The sequence below is a fragment of the Panthera tigris genome, chromosome X, assembly GCF_018350195.1.
Source record: "Panthera tigris isolate Pti1 chromosome X, P.tigris_Pti1_mat1.1, whole genome shotgun sequence".
Lineage (NCBI taxonomy): Eukaryota > Metazoa > Chordata > Mammalia > Carnivora > Felidae > Panthera > Panthera tigris.
In genome coordinates this window covers 48,622,260-48,636,770 of record NC_056677.1, presented here as the reverse complement: position 1 = coordinate 48,636,770, position 14,511 = coordinate 48,622,260, and the positions used below count along the sequence as shown (strand labels likewise).

The 14,511-nt window shown below is 56.2% G+C and overlaps 1 protein-coding gene across 2 annotated transcripts in view; it reads right to left on the bottom strand.

The window, feature by feature from the left end:
* The window catches only part of NBDY (negative regulator of P-body association), a 109,047-nt gene that overhangs the window by 73,692 nt on the left and 20,844 nt on the right, over window positions 1-14,511 (bottom strand). Inside the window, exon 4 of one of the 2 annotated variants that reach the window (XM_042973778.1) lies at window positions 13,992-14,336. The exons of the other annotated variant lie outside the window; for it this stretch is intronic. The gene's annotated coding sequence lies outside the window, so the exon portion shown is untranslated. Of the gene's footprint in view, window positions 1-13,991; window positions 14,337-14,511 lie in introns of those variants that run through there. 2 annotated transcript variants of the gene reach the window in all.

Sequence of the window (14,511 nt, the reverse complement as noted above, 5' to 3'; positions counted from 1 at the left end):
CGGGGCAAAACACACCCCACAACACGGAATGAAGAACAAGAGAAATGGAAACAAACCAGCCACCAGGGTCCAAGCTGACCACCCCAATACACAGGGCCAAATGACCACTGACCACGAGGCTGCACAACATGCAGGCCTTTCCCCTTCCTTTCATCCTACCCCATTTTTCCTGGCTCCAGCTCTTGGGAGAAGCAGAGGGCAAAAGACACATCAACCCGCCTCTGTGACCCTGCGTGAGGGTTTATGTCCAATAGGACCCCTCCTGGACAAGCCAGCAGCCACCATGCCGGCTGGTAAGTCACTGGTGCGCTTGCTCCCCAGGGCCTGGAGCTACAGGCTGAGGTCACCAGCACCTTGGGCTGGCCGGACAAAGCAGCCAGAAATGGCTGGCCCGAACCTGCAACCACAGGGCTACATCCAGAAGGCTCCCCAGAACGGGGAACCAAGCACTCACATAAGCACTGGCTCTGGGCAGGCAGCCCTCGCTCTCACGTAGGGAGGGGCCTTGGCAAGGCCATCCAACATCCCCGAGTCACACGGCCCGGCCCCACACGGGGCCCCCCATTCTGTGGAGGAAGGCCACTGACTCTCCTCCAACCGGGAGTCCCCATCTATCTGGGTAAACAAGCGAGGCTCCAGATTCACACCCCTCGCTTGGGCAGACCTGCTCACAGATGACCAACTCATGCAACGCAGGACTGCCTGGCTGCAGGTCCCTCTTTGAGAGCCCACCCGGCAATGCGTGGGTCCCTGACCCTGTGTGAGTGAGTGTGTGCCTGTGTGAGCATGCTCAGTCTGCATCTACGGTGCATGCCTGGGTGCGTGCGTGTGTGGCCCTGTGTGTACCCGAGCGTGTGGCGGGAGTGGGTGCTCGCCTATGTGCTTTCCTTAGCCCCGACCCCCAGCCCCCCGCACGCCCCTCCCAGCCGCATGTGGAAATGCAGGACACAGCTTGTAGGCACACACTGAAACCCGTATCGGGCCGAGTCAGGCGACTGGACTGAGAACAAGGGGAAGGAGGGCACAACTTGAAGAGGCTCCAACCGGTTCAAGCGTTGACTTTAAGAGCTTGGGTCAGAAGAAGAACTGCATGGAATGGAAAGCCACGAGGTATTTTGCAAGCCTTGGGTTCATGATGCTGTTTCATTGCAAAGTAACCTCTGGGTCATGTGTTTCAAGGACGAGCGTGACCTCCACCACGGGTCCGAGAAGGGACACCGTTGCACCTCTATACGGCCTTCTGCTATACCAGGGCCCCCCAACCCCCACCGCCCCACACCAAAGATCCGAGGTGACAGGAGGATCCATGGACCACTGGTTCCCCCTCACGCACCCCCCACCCCCCAAAACACAAAGCCACCCGCCACCGCATCCCACCCACCCGCCGCCGCCCCCACACCGCCCAGCCCCTAGCACACCCCTCCCCACCCATCACCACCAACAGCGCCCCACAGCCTGCCGCAGCACCCCTCTCCCCCACGCCACCCGCCCCCCTCCGCCCCAAGCTCCCCGCCCCCGCCCAGCAGTGGGCTTAGCATAGAAAGGGAAAGGAACAGAGAGAAGCGGAATGTCACCACCATCCACCTTGCCACGGCCAATGTTGAGGTGGATGTGGAGGCAGCCTAGGCCCGCCTCACTGTGGGGGTAACAGACAGGAGGAATGACAAGGAGACACAAGCTACAAGCTGCCTGGCCAGGACACGGCCCACCGCCAGGCAGCCTGTCGTCAAAGGGGTGCCTTCCTGTGTGCCACCGCTGGGTTCTGACCCAGAGGTCCGCCTGTAGGGCCTGCAGAGGGCAAAAGGAGAGGCTGAGCCACACCTTGAGTATGTAAGGGGCCCACTCCACAGGGCCAAAGGGCCAAAGAGCCTGGGGGTATGTACGCAGGGCAAAGAGAGGGTAGGAGGGCACCCAGGGAAAACACCACTAGGTTCACAAAAAGATCCCGGGATGTAGGGGACAAGGGACGTGAGGGATGCCTTAGTCTCCCAGGGTAATAAAGGGATGGTTGTAAGGGGATGTCCCTTGCTCCCCCAATCCACGCGGCCATTTTCACTTCCACAGGACAAGTACAGTTTTTATTCTGGGGACATCCACAGAGCAAGAAGTGCCAGAAGAGGAGTGAGAGTAAGGAGACCAAAGTGGAGAGAGCAAACTGCAAGCACAGAAAGAACTGTAGCGGAAGAGAAGAATGAATGTGATCTCAAAAGGCACTGCGCCCCAACTGGACAGGTGGAACCAGCAGGGGCCTCTTAGGGGAAGAGTCATCAGCCAAGGCAAAGTCTCAGCCACTCAGGGCAGGGGTTGAGCCCTGTCCAGAGAGAGGCCTGGTTTGCTATGCTCTTGGACCCAACTGGGAAGTGGGAGGCCAAACGGAAAGGGGTAAGGAGGAAGAAAAAGGAACAAGGAAGGGCGTCAGTCGGGCCCACCGAGCCTCCTCGCACAGAGAGTCCCTCTGTGCGAGTGTGGGTGCCTGCCCAGGCGGGTCTACCCGGATAAAGCCGTGCATGCATGCGTGTGTGTGCGTGCGCGTGTGTGCCTGCGTGTGTAGGGACGTAGCTGGTGGCCCTCGGAGCCTTGGGACACTGGGCAAGACCCCGTTCCACAGGATGGGTCAACAGGTTCTGGACCCGTGTGGGACCTGGCCGCCTCTGGCCCAATCTTTGGCCCACTAAAGCAGGAGGCTTCAGGAGAAGGGAGTTCGCTGCTGCCAAGGAGCAGGTGCAGTGCAGATAAACACGAGGCCAGGGCGGGTCTGAAGATTCAAAGAAAACAATCTGCAAGCCCACTGCTGGCATCCCTTGAGGGTCCCCTGTGTTCACGGTGAACCAAAAGGATGAGCAGAGTCCAGAAAAGCCTAGCGAAAAACCAGTAACACCAGACACAACCGGTGTTGGCGAGGATGTGGAGGAAATGGAACGCTCACTCCTGCACTGCACTGTCAGTGGGAATGCAAACTGGTACAGCCACTGTGGAAAACAGTATGGAGGTTCCTCAAAAAGGTAAAACCAGACCTACCCTAGGATCCAGCAATCGCACTACTGGGTATTTACCCAAAGAATACAAGAAACGCTAAGTCAAAGGGATACGTGCACCCCACCCCTAGGTTTCTAGCAGCATTATTTACAATAGCCAAGATACGGAAGAGCCCAAGTGTCCCATCCATTGATGAATGGATAAAGAACGTGTGGTGTACACACACCACTATCGAGTATACACTACTCAGCCATAAAAACAGAATGAAATCTTGCCATCTGTAAGGACATGGATGGAGCTGCAGAGTATAATGCTAAGCGAAATAAGTCAGTCAGAGAAAGACCAGTACCATGTGATTTCACTCCTCTATGTAATTTACGGAAACAAAACGAAATGAAAGAGTATGGAGGCGGAGAGCGAGAGAGACAGAGAGAGACAGAAAGAGAAAAAGAGAAAGAGAGAAAGAGAGAAAGAGAGAGAGAGAGAGAGAGAGGGAGAGAGACAGGGAGAGAGTGGGAGACAGAGACAGAGAGATACAGAAATCAAGAAACAGACTCTTCATTATAGAGAAATGATGGTTACCAGAGGGGAGGGGGTGGAGGGGTTGGATGACATAGGTGATAAGGATTAAGGGAGTGCACGTGCCCTGATGAGCACAGGGAGATGTATGGAAATGCTGAATCACTATATTGTACACCTGAAACCAAGGTACCACTGCATGTTAACGAACTGGAATTAAAACAAAAATACTTAAAGAAAAAGACCAAAAAAAGCCCAGCTACCTTTGCAGGTTTGCCGCCAAAGTGGTCAAGTTGGCCTGGAGATCAGCCAGAGGTGATATGGGTGATCCTTGGCCTGAAGGAGCAGCAGGAGGGGCCAGGGGCTAGGGAGGAGGAGGAGGAGGAGGAGGAGGAGGAGGAGGAGGAGGAGGAGGAAGAGGAGCAGGAAGAGGAGGAGGTGGAGGAGGTGGAGGAGGAGGAGGAGGAGGAGGAGGTGGAGGAGGAGGAGGAGGAAGACAAGAGCAGGAGGAACAGCAGGAGGATGGAAGGGGATGATGAATGATTTTTGTTGTTGTTGTTCCCTTCTCTGTGTTTGACAGCAAATGCAGGGAGAGGAAGGTTGAGTGGGGACAGGGAAAGGGGGTGAGTGCCATATCTGGAGCCACAGTGCCATCCAGCGGAAACCGTCTCTGAAAAGCCCAGGCAGCAGCAAGCTGCCTTCTGGCAGCCACAGGGGTCAGCAAGGATGTGCTGCTGGGTTGTCTGGGCTCTGCCCAAGCCAGGTTTTTCACGTGAGGGGTCAGAGGCCTAGAGGGACATGTGACTGCCACTGGGACCCAGCAGGGAAGCAGGAACTCTAAGAGCCCTGGGGACACAGCAGGCAGCCCCAAGACCAAGCAGCCCAGGGGGCGGAGCTTCCCTGTCAGCCATTTTGGGATGGGTCCAGGAGAAGCTACTCACCCACTGAATGCAGGGACCTGGGGGCGTTTCCTCTGGTGTCCTTTGTGCTGAGTAGGTGGGTGCCATGCTGGGGCACTCAGGCATCAGGAGGCCCCTTTCCACACTGGGAGCGGGGGCCTTTGGAGATTCTGGGGCCGGGACTCTTGGTGCTTGGCAGTCCTAGGCAACTCCAGGGCTCAGCCATCACAGGCTGCCCCTGGGGGTTCTGAGTGCCTTCCTCAGCTCTGGAGCCGGGGTGGAATCTCCGATCCAGCACACAGGCGAAGGGAAGGCCAGGAGCCAGGGATCCAATGTAGTTTCAGGGCAAACCACACACACACACACACACACACACACACACACCCACACCCTGCCCCCCCCTTACGCAGACACCTCCCCCACACCAGCCCCCACTGCTTCCTGCAACTGACACATATACACAAGGTCATCTCCTTCCCACTCCTGAGCTTTTCCCCAGCATATGAGCTTTTCCCCAGCACTTGAGCCCATGCAGCTCCCTTGGACAGAAACATTTTCCACTTGATGGCAGTATGGCTCCACGAATGAATGCCAACAGAATGCCTATCCTGCCCCCTTCCCCTTCAAACCACCACCTCAGGTCTGGGTCCTCATCCTACTCAGGTAAGGACAAACAAACAAAATCAACAACAACAACAACAACAACAACAACAACAACAACAAGAAAAACCCCCTAACAAAGAAAATGGAAAGCAAAGAAGCAAAAACCAGAACCCCCTTGAAACACAAAACACGAAAACCCACACCACACTCAAAGAGACCACAAAGCATCAAACCCCGAAAACCACGGGGCAAAACACACCCCACAACACGGAATGAAGAACAAGAGAAATGGAAACAAACCAGCCACCAGGGTCCAAGCTGACCACCCCAATACACAGGGCCAAATGACCACTGACCACGAGGCTGCACAACATGCAGGCCTTTCCCCTTCCTTTCATCCTACCCCATTTTTCCTGGCTCCAGCTCTTGGGAGAAGCAGAGGGCAAAAGACACATCAACCCGCCTCTGTGACCCTGCGTGAGGGTTTATGTCCAATAGGACCCCTCCTGGACAAGCCAGCAGCCACCATGCCGGCTGGTAAGTCACTGGTGCGCTTGCTCCCCAGGGCCTGGAGCTACAGGCTGAGGTCACCAGCACCTTGGGCTGGCCGGACAAAGCAGCCAGAAATGGCTGGCCCGAACCTGCAACCACAGGGCTACATCCAGAAGGCTCCCCAGAACGGGGAACCAAGCACTCACATAAGCACTGGCTCTGGGCAGGCAGCCCTCGCTCTCACGTAGGGAGGGGCCTTGGCAAGGCCATCCAACATCCCCGAGTCACACGGCCCGGCCCCACACGGGGCCCCCCATTCTGTGGAGGAAGGCCACTGACTCTCCTCCAACCGGGAGTCCCCATCTATCTGGGTAAACAAGCGAGGCTCCAGATTCACACCCCTCGCTTGGGCAGACCTGCTCACAGATGACCAACTCATGCAACGCAGGACTGCCTGGCTGCAGGTCCCTCTTTGAGAGCCCACCCGGCAATGCGTGGGTCCCTGACCCTGTGTGAGTGAGTGTGTGCCTGTGTGAGCATGCTCAGTCTGCATCTACGGTGCATGCCTGGGTGCGTGCGTGTGTGGCCCTGTGTGTACCCGAGCGTGTGGCGGGAGTGGGTGCTCGCCTATGTGCTTTCCTTAGCCCCGACCCCCAGCCCCCCGCACGCCCCTCCCAGCCGCATGTGGAAATGCAGGACACAGCTTGTAGGCACACACTGAAACCCGTATCGGGCCGAGTCAGGCGACTGGACTGAGAACAAGGGGAAGGAGGGCACAACTTGAAGAGGCTCCAACCGGTTCAAGCGTTGACTTTAAGAGCTTGGGTCAGAAGAAGAACTGCATGGAATGGAAAGCCACGAGGTATTTTGCAAGCCTTGGGTTCATGATGCTGTTTCATTGCAAAGTAACCTCTGGGTCATGTGTTTCAAGGACGAGCGTGACCTCCACCACGGGTCCGAGAAGGGACACCGTTGCACCTCTATACGGCCTTCTGCTATACCAGGGCCCCCCAACCCCCACCGCCCCACACCAAAGATCCGAGGTGACAGGAGGATCCATGGACCACTGGTTCCCCCTCACGCACCCCCCACCCCCCAAAACACAAAGCCACCCGCCACCGCATCCCACCCACCCGCCGCCGCCCCCACACCGCCCAGCCCCTAGCACACCCCTCCCCACCCATCACCACCAACAGCGCCCCACAGCCTGCCGCAGCACCCCTCTCCCCCACGCCACCCGCCCCCCTCCGCCCCAAGCTCCCCGCCCCCGCCCAGCAGTGGGCTTAGCATAGAAAGGGAAAGGAACAGAGAGAAGCGGAATGTCACCACCATCCACCTTGCCACGGCCAATGTTGAGGTGGATGTGGAGGCAGCCTAGGCCCGCCTCACTGTGGGGGTAACAGACAGGAGGAATGACAAGGAGACACAAGCTACAAGCTGCCTGGCCAGGACACGGCCCACCGCCAGGCAGCCTGTCGTCAAAGGGGTGCCTTCCTGTGTGCCACCGCTGGGTTCTGACCCAGAGGTCCGCCTGTAGGGCCTGCAGAGGGCAAAAGGAGAGGCTGAGCCACACCTTGAGTATGTAAGGGGCCCACTCCACAGGGCCAAAGGGCCAAAGAGCCTGGGGGTATGTACGCAGGGCAAAGAGAGGGTAGGAGGGCACCCAGGGAAAACACCACTAGGTTCACAAAAAGATCCCGGGATGTAGGGGACAAGGGACGTGAGGGATGCCTTAGTCTCCCAGGGTAATAAAGGGATGGTTGTAAGGGGATGTCCCTTGCTCCCCCAATCCACGCGGCCATTTTCACTTCCACAGGACAAGTACAGTTTTTATTCTGGGGACATCCACAGAGCAAGAAGTGCCAGAAGAGGAGTGAGAGTAAGGAGACCAAAGTGGAGAGAGCAAACTGCAAGCACAGAAAGAACTGTAGCGGAAGAGAAGAATGAATGTGATCTCAAAAGGCACTGCGCCCCAACTGGACAGGTGGAACCAGCAGGGGCCTCTTAGGGGAAGAGTCATCAGCCAAGGCAAAGTCTCAGCCACTCAGGGCAGGGGTTGAGCCCTGTCCAGAGAGAGGCCTGGTTTGCTATGCTCTTGGACCCAACTGGGAAGTGGGAGGCCAAACGGAAAGGGGTAAGGAGGAAGAAAAAGGAACAAGGAAGGGCGTCAGTCGGGCCCACCGAGCCTCCTCGCACAGAGAGTCCCTCTGTGCGAGTGTGGGTGCCTGCCCAGGCGGGTCTACCCGGATAAAGCCGTGCATGCATGCGTGTGTGTGCGTGCGCGTGTGTGCCTGCGTGTGTAGGGACGTAGCTGGTGGCCCTCGGAGCCTTGGGACACTGGGCAAGACCCCGTTCCACAGGATGGGTCAACAGGTTCTGGACCCGTGTGGGACCTGGCCGCCTCTGGCCCAATCTTTGGCCCACTAAAGCAGGAGGCTTCAGGAGAAGGGAGTTCGCTGCTGCCAAGGAGCAGGTGCAGTGCAGATAAACACGAGGCCAGGGCGGGTCTGAAGATTCAAAGAAAACAATCTGCAAGCCCACTGCTGGCATCCCTTGAGGGTCCCCTGTGTTCACGGTGAACCAAAAGGATGAGCAGAGTCCAGAAAAGCCTAGCGAAAAACCAGTAACACCAGACACAACCGGTGTTGGCGAGGATGTGGAGGAAATGGAACGCTCACTCCTGCACTGCACTGTCAGTGGGAATGCAAACTGGTACAGCCACTGTGGAAAACAGTATGGAGGTTCCTCAAAAAGGTAAAACCAGACCTACCCTAGGATCCAGCAATCGCACTACTGGGTATTTACCCAAAGAATACAAGAAACGCTAAGTCAAAGGGATACGTGCACCCCACCCCTAGGTTTCTAGCAGCATTATTTACAATAGCCAAGATACGGAAGAGCCCAAGTGTCCCATCCATTGATGAATGGATAAAGAACGTGTGGTGTACACACACCACTATCGAGTATACACTACTCAGCCATAAAAACAGAATGAAATCTTGCCATCTGTAAGGACATGGATGGAGCTGCAGAGTATAATGCTAAGCGAAATAAGTCAGTCAGAGAAAGACCAGTACCATGTGATTTCACTCCTCTATGTAATTTACGGAAACAAAACGAAATGAAAGAGTATGGAGGCGGAGAGCGAGAGAGACAGAGAGAGACAGAAAGAGAAAAAGAGAAAGAGAGAAAGAGAGAAAGAGAGAGAGAGAGAGAGAGAGGGAGAGAGACAGGGAGAGAGTGGGAGACAGAGACAGAGAGATACAGAAATCAAGAAACAGACTCTTCATTATAGAGAAATGATGGTTACCAGAGGGGAGGGGGTGGAGGGGTTGGATGACATAGGTGATAAGGATTAAGGGAGTGCACGTGCCCTGATGAGCACAGGGAGATGTATGGAAATGCTGAATCACTATATTGTACACCTGAAACCAAGGTACCACTGCATGTTAACGAACTGGAATTAAAACAAAAATACTTAAAGAAAAAGACCAAAAAAAGCCCAGCTACCTTTGCAGGTTTGCCGCCAAAGTGGTCAAGTTGGCCTGGAGATCAGCCAGAGGTGATATGGGTGATCCTTGGCCTGAAGGAGCAGCAGGAGGGGCCAGGGGCTAGGGAGGAGGAGGAGGAGGAGGAGGAGGAGGAGGAGGAGGAGGAGGAAGAGGAGCAGGAAGAGGAGGAGGTGGAGGAGGTGGAGGAGGAGGAGGAGGAGGAGGAGGTGGAGGAGGAGGAGGAGGAAGACAAGAGCAGGAGGAACAGCAGGAGGATGGAAGGGGATGATGAATGATTTTTGTTGTTGTTGTTCCCTTCTCTGTGTTTGACAGCAAATGCAGGGAGAGGAAGGTTGAGTGGGGACAGGGAAAGGGGGTGAGTGCCATATCTGGAGCCACAGTGCCATCCAGCGGAAACCGTCTCTGAAAAGCCCAGGCAGCAGCAAGCTGCCTTCTGGCAGCCACAGGGGTCAGCAAGGATGTGCTGCTGGGTTGTCTGGGCTCTGCCCAAGCCAGGTTTTTCACGTGAGGGGTCAGAGGCCTAGAGGGACATGTGACTGCCACTGGGACCCAGCAGGGAAGCAGGAACTCTAAGAGCCCTGGGGACACAGCAGGCAGCCCCAAGACCAAGCAGCCCAGGGGGCGGAGCTTCCCTGTCAGCCATTTTGGGATGGGTCCAGGAGAAGCTACTCACCCACTGAATGCAGGGACCTGGGGGCGTTTCCTCTGGTGTCCTTTGTGCTGAGTAGGTGGGTGCCATGCTGGGGCACTCAGGCATCAGGAGGCCCCTTTCCACACTGGGAGCGGGGGCCTTTGGAGATTCTGGGGCCGGGACTCTTGGTGCTTGGCAGTCCTAGGCAACTCCAGGGCTCAGCCATCACAGGCTGCCCCTGGGGGTTCTGAGTGCCTTCCTCAGCTCTGGAGCCGGGGTGGAATCTCCGATCCAGCACACAGGCGAAGGGAAGGCCAGGAGCCAGGGATCCAATGTAGTTTCAGGGCAAACCACACACACACACACACACACACACACACACCCACACCCTGCCCCCCCCTTACGCAGACACCTCCCCCACACCAGCCCCCACTGCTTCCTGCAACTGACACATATACACAAGGTCATCTCCTTCCCACTCCTGAGCTTTTCCCCAGCATATGAGCTTTTCCCCAGCACTTGAGCCCATGCAGCTCCCTTGGACAGAAACATTCTCCACTTGATGGCGGTATGGCTCCACGAATGAATGCCAACAGAATGCCTATCCTGCCCCCTTCCCCTTCAAACCACCACCTCAGGTCTGGGTCCTCATCCTACTCAGGTAAGGACAAACAAACAAAATCAACAACAACAACAACAACAACAACAACAACAACAACAAGAAAAACCCCCTAACAAAGAAAATGGAAAGCAAAGAAGCAAAAACCAGAACCCCCTTGAAACACAAAACACGAAAACCCACACCACACTCAAAGAGACCACAAAGCATCAAACCCCGAAAACCACGGGGCAAAACACACCCCACAACACGGAATGAAGAACAAGAGAAATGGAAACAAACCAGCCACCAGGGTCCAAGCTGACCACCCCAATACACAGGGCCAAATGACCACTGACCACGAGGCTGCACAACATGCAGGCCTTTCCCCTTCCTTTCATCCTACCCCATTTTTCCTGGCTCCAGCTCTTGGGAGAAGCAGAGGGCAAAAGACACATCAACCCGCCTCTGTGACCCTGCGTGAGGGTTTATGTCCAATAGGACCCCTCCTGGACAAGCCAGCAGCCACCATGCCGGCTGGTAAGTCACTGGTGCGCTTGCTCCCCAGGGCCTGGAGCTACAGGCTGAGGTCACCAGCACCTTGGGCTGGCCGGACAAAGCAGCCAGAAATGGCTGGCCCGAACCTGCAACCACAGGGCTACATCCAGAAGGCTCCCCAGAACGGGGAACCAAGCACTCACATAAGCACTGGCTCTGGGCAGGCAGCCCTCGCTCTCACGTAGGGAGGGGCCTTGGCAAGGCCATCCAACATCCCCGAGTCACACGGCCCGGCCCCACACGGGGCCCCCCATTCTGTGGAGGAAGGCCACTGACTCTCCTCCAACCGGGAGTCCCCATCTATCTGGGTAAACAAGCGAGGCTCCAGATTCACACCCCTCGCTTGGGCAGACCTGCTCACAGATGACCAACTCATGCAACGCAGGACTGCCTGGCTGCAGGTCCCTCTTTGAGAGCCCACCCGGCAATGCGTGGGTCCCTGACCCTGTGTGAGTGAGTGTGTGCCTGTGTGAGCATGCTCAGTCTGCATCTACGGTGCATGCCTGGGTGCGTGCGTGTGTGGCCCTGTGTGTACCCGAGCGTGTGGCGGGAGTGGGTGCTCGCCTATGTGCTTTCCTTAGCCCCGACCCCCAGCCCCCCGCACGCCCCTCCCAGCCGCATGTGGAAATGCAGGACACAGCTTGTAGGCACACACTGAAACCCGTATCGGGCCGAGTCAGGCGACTGGACTGAGAACAAGGGGAAGGAGGGCACAACTTGAAGAGGCTCCAACCGGTTCAAGCGTTGACTTTAAGAGCTTGGGTCAGAAGAAGAACTGCATGGAATGGAAAGCCACGAGGTATTTTGCAAGCCTTGGGTTCATGATGCTGTTTCATTGCAAAGTAACCTCTGGGTCATGTGTTTCAAGGACGAGCGTGACCTCCACCACGGGTCCGAGAAGGGACACCGTTGCACCTCTATACGGCCTTCTGCTATACCAGGGCCCCCCAACCCCCACCGCCCCACACCAAAGATCCGAGGTGACAGGAGGATCCATGGACCACTGGTTCCCCCTCACGCACCCCCCACCCCCCAAAACACAAAGCCACCCGCCACCGCATCCCACCCACCCGCCGCCGCCCCCACACCGCCCAGCCCCTAGCACACCCCTCCCCACCCATCACCACCAACAGCGCCCCACAGCCTGCCGCAGCACCCCTCTCCCCCACGCCACCCGCCCCCCTCCGCCCCAAGCTCCCCGCCCCCGCCCAGCAGTGGGCTTAGCATAGAAAGGGAAAGGAACAGAGAGAAGCGGAATGTCACCACCATCCACCTTGCCACGGCCAATGTTGAGGTGGATGTGGAGGCAGCCTAGGCCCGCCTCACTGTGGGGGTAACAGACAGGAGGAATGACAAGGAGACACAAGCTACAAGCTGCCTGGCCAGGACACGGCCCACCGCCAGGCAGCCTGTCGTCAAAGGGGTGCCTTCCTGTGTGCCACCGCTGGGTTCTGACCCAGAGGTCCGCCTGTAGGGCCTGCAGAGGGCAAAAGGAGAGGCTGAGCCACACCTTGAGTATGTAAGGGGCCCACTCCACAGGGCCAAAGGGCCAAAGAGCCTGGGGGTATGTACGCAGGGCAAAGAGAGGGTAGGAGGGCACCCAGGGAAAACACCACTAGGTTCACAAAAAGATCCCGGGATGTAGGGGACAAGGGACGTGAGGGATGCCTTAGTCTCCCAGGGTAATAAAGGGATGGTTGTAAGGGGATGTCCCTTGCTCCCCCAATCCACGCGGCCATTTTCACTTCCACAGGACAAGTACAGTTTTTATTCTGGGGACATCCACAGAGCAAGAAGTGCCAGAAGAGGAGTGAGAGTAAGGAGACCAAAGTGGAGAGAGCAAACTGCAAGCACAGAAAGAACTGTAGCGGAAGAGAAGAATGAATGTGATCTCAAAAGGCACTGCGCCCCAACTGGACAGGTGGAACCAGCAGGGGCCTCTTAGGGGAAGAGTCATCAGCCAAGGCAAAGTCTCAGCCACTCAGGGCAGGGGTTGAGCCCTGTCCAGAGAGAGGCCTGGTTTGCTATGCTCTTGGACCCAACTGGGAAGTGGGAGGCCAAACGGAAAGGGGTAAGGAGGAAGAAAAAGGAACAAGGAAGGGCGTCAGTCGGGCCCACCGAGCCTCCTCGCACAGAGAGTCCCTCTGTGCGAGTGTGGGTGCCTGCCCAGGCGGGTCTACCCGGATAAAGCCGTGCATGCATGCGTGTGTGTGCGTGCGCGTGTGTGCCTGCGTGTGTAGGGACGTAGCTGGTGGCCCTCGGAGCCTTGGGACACTGGGCAAGACCCCGTTCCACAGGATGGGTCAACAGGTTCTGGACCCGTGTGGGACCTGGCCGCCTCTGGCCCAATCTTTGGCCCACTAAAGCAGGAGGCTTCAGGAGAAGGGAGTTCGCTGCTGCCAAGGAGCAGGTGCAGTGCAGATAAACACGAGGCCAGGGCGGGTCTGAAGATTCAAAGAAAACAATCTGCAAGCCCACTGCTGGCATCCCTTGAGGGTCCCCTGTGTTCACGGTGAACCAAAAGGATGAGCAGAGTCCAGAAAAGCCTAGCGAAAAACCAGTAACACCAGACACAACCGGTGTTGGCGAGGATGTGGAGGAAATGGAACGCTCACTCCTGCACTGCACTGTCAGTGGGAATGCAAACTGGTACAGCCACTGTGGAAAACAGTATGGAGGTTCCTCAAAAAGGTAAAACCAGACCTACCCTAGGATCCAGCAATCGCACTACTGGGTATTTACCCAAAGAATACAAGAAACGCTAAGTCAAAGGGATATGTGCACCCCACCCCTAGGTTTCTAGCAGCATTATTTACAATAGCCAAGATACGGAAGAGCCCAAGTGTCCCATCCATTGATGAATGGATAAAGAATGTGTGGTGTACACACACCACTATCGAGTATACACTACTCAGCCATAAAAACAGAATGAAATCTTGCCATCTGTAAGGACATGGATGGAGCTGCAGAGTATAATGCTAAGCGAAATAAGTCAGTCAGAGAAAGACCAGTACCATGTGATTTCACTCCTCTATGTAATTTACGGAAACAAAACGAAATGAAAGAGTATGGAGGCGGAGAGCGAGAGAGACAGAGAGAGACAGAAAGAGAAAAAGAGAAAGAGAGAAAGAGAGAAAGAGAGAGAGAGAGAGAGAGAGGGAGAGAGACAGGGAGAGAGTGGGAGACAGAGACAGAGAGATACAGAAATCAAGAAACAGACTCTTCATTATAGAGAAATGATGGTTACCAGAGGGGAGGGGGTGGAGGGGTTGGATGACATAGGTGATAAGGATTAAGGGAGTGCACGTGCCCTGATGAGCACAGGGAGATGTATGGAAATGCTGAATCACTATATTGTACACCTGAAACCAAGGTACCACTGCATGTTAACGAACTGGAATTAAAACAAAAATACTTAAAGAAAAAGACCAAAAAAAGCCCAGCTACCTTTGCAGGTTTGCCGCCAAAGTGGTCAAGTTGGCCTGGAGATCAGCCAGAGGTGATATGGGTGATCCTTGGCCTGAAGGAGCAGCAGGAGGGGCCAGGGGCTAGGGAGGAGGAGGAGGAGGAGGAGGAGGAGGAGGAGGAGGAGGAGGAGGAGGAGGAAGAGGAGCAGGAAGAGGAGGAGGTGGAGGAGGTGGAGGAGGAGGAGGAGGAGGAGGAGGTGGAGGAGGAGGAGGAGGAAGACAAGAGCAGGAGGAACAGCAGGAGGATGGAAGGGGA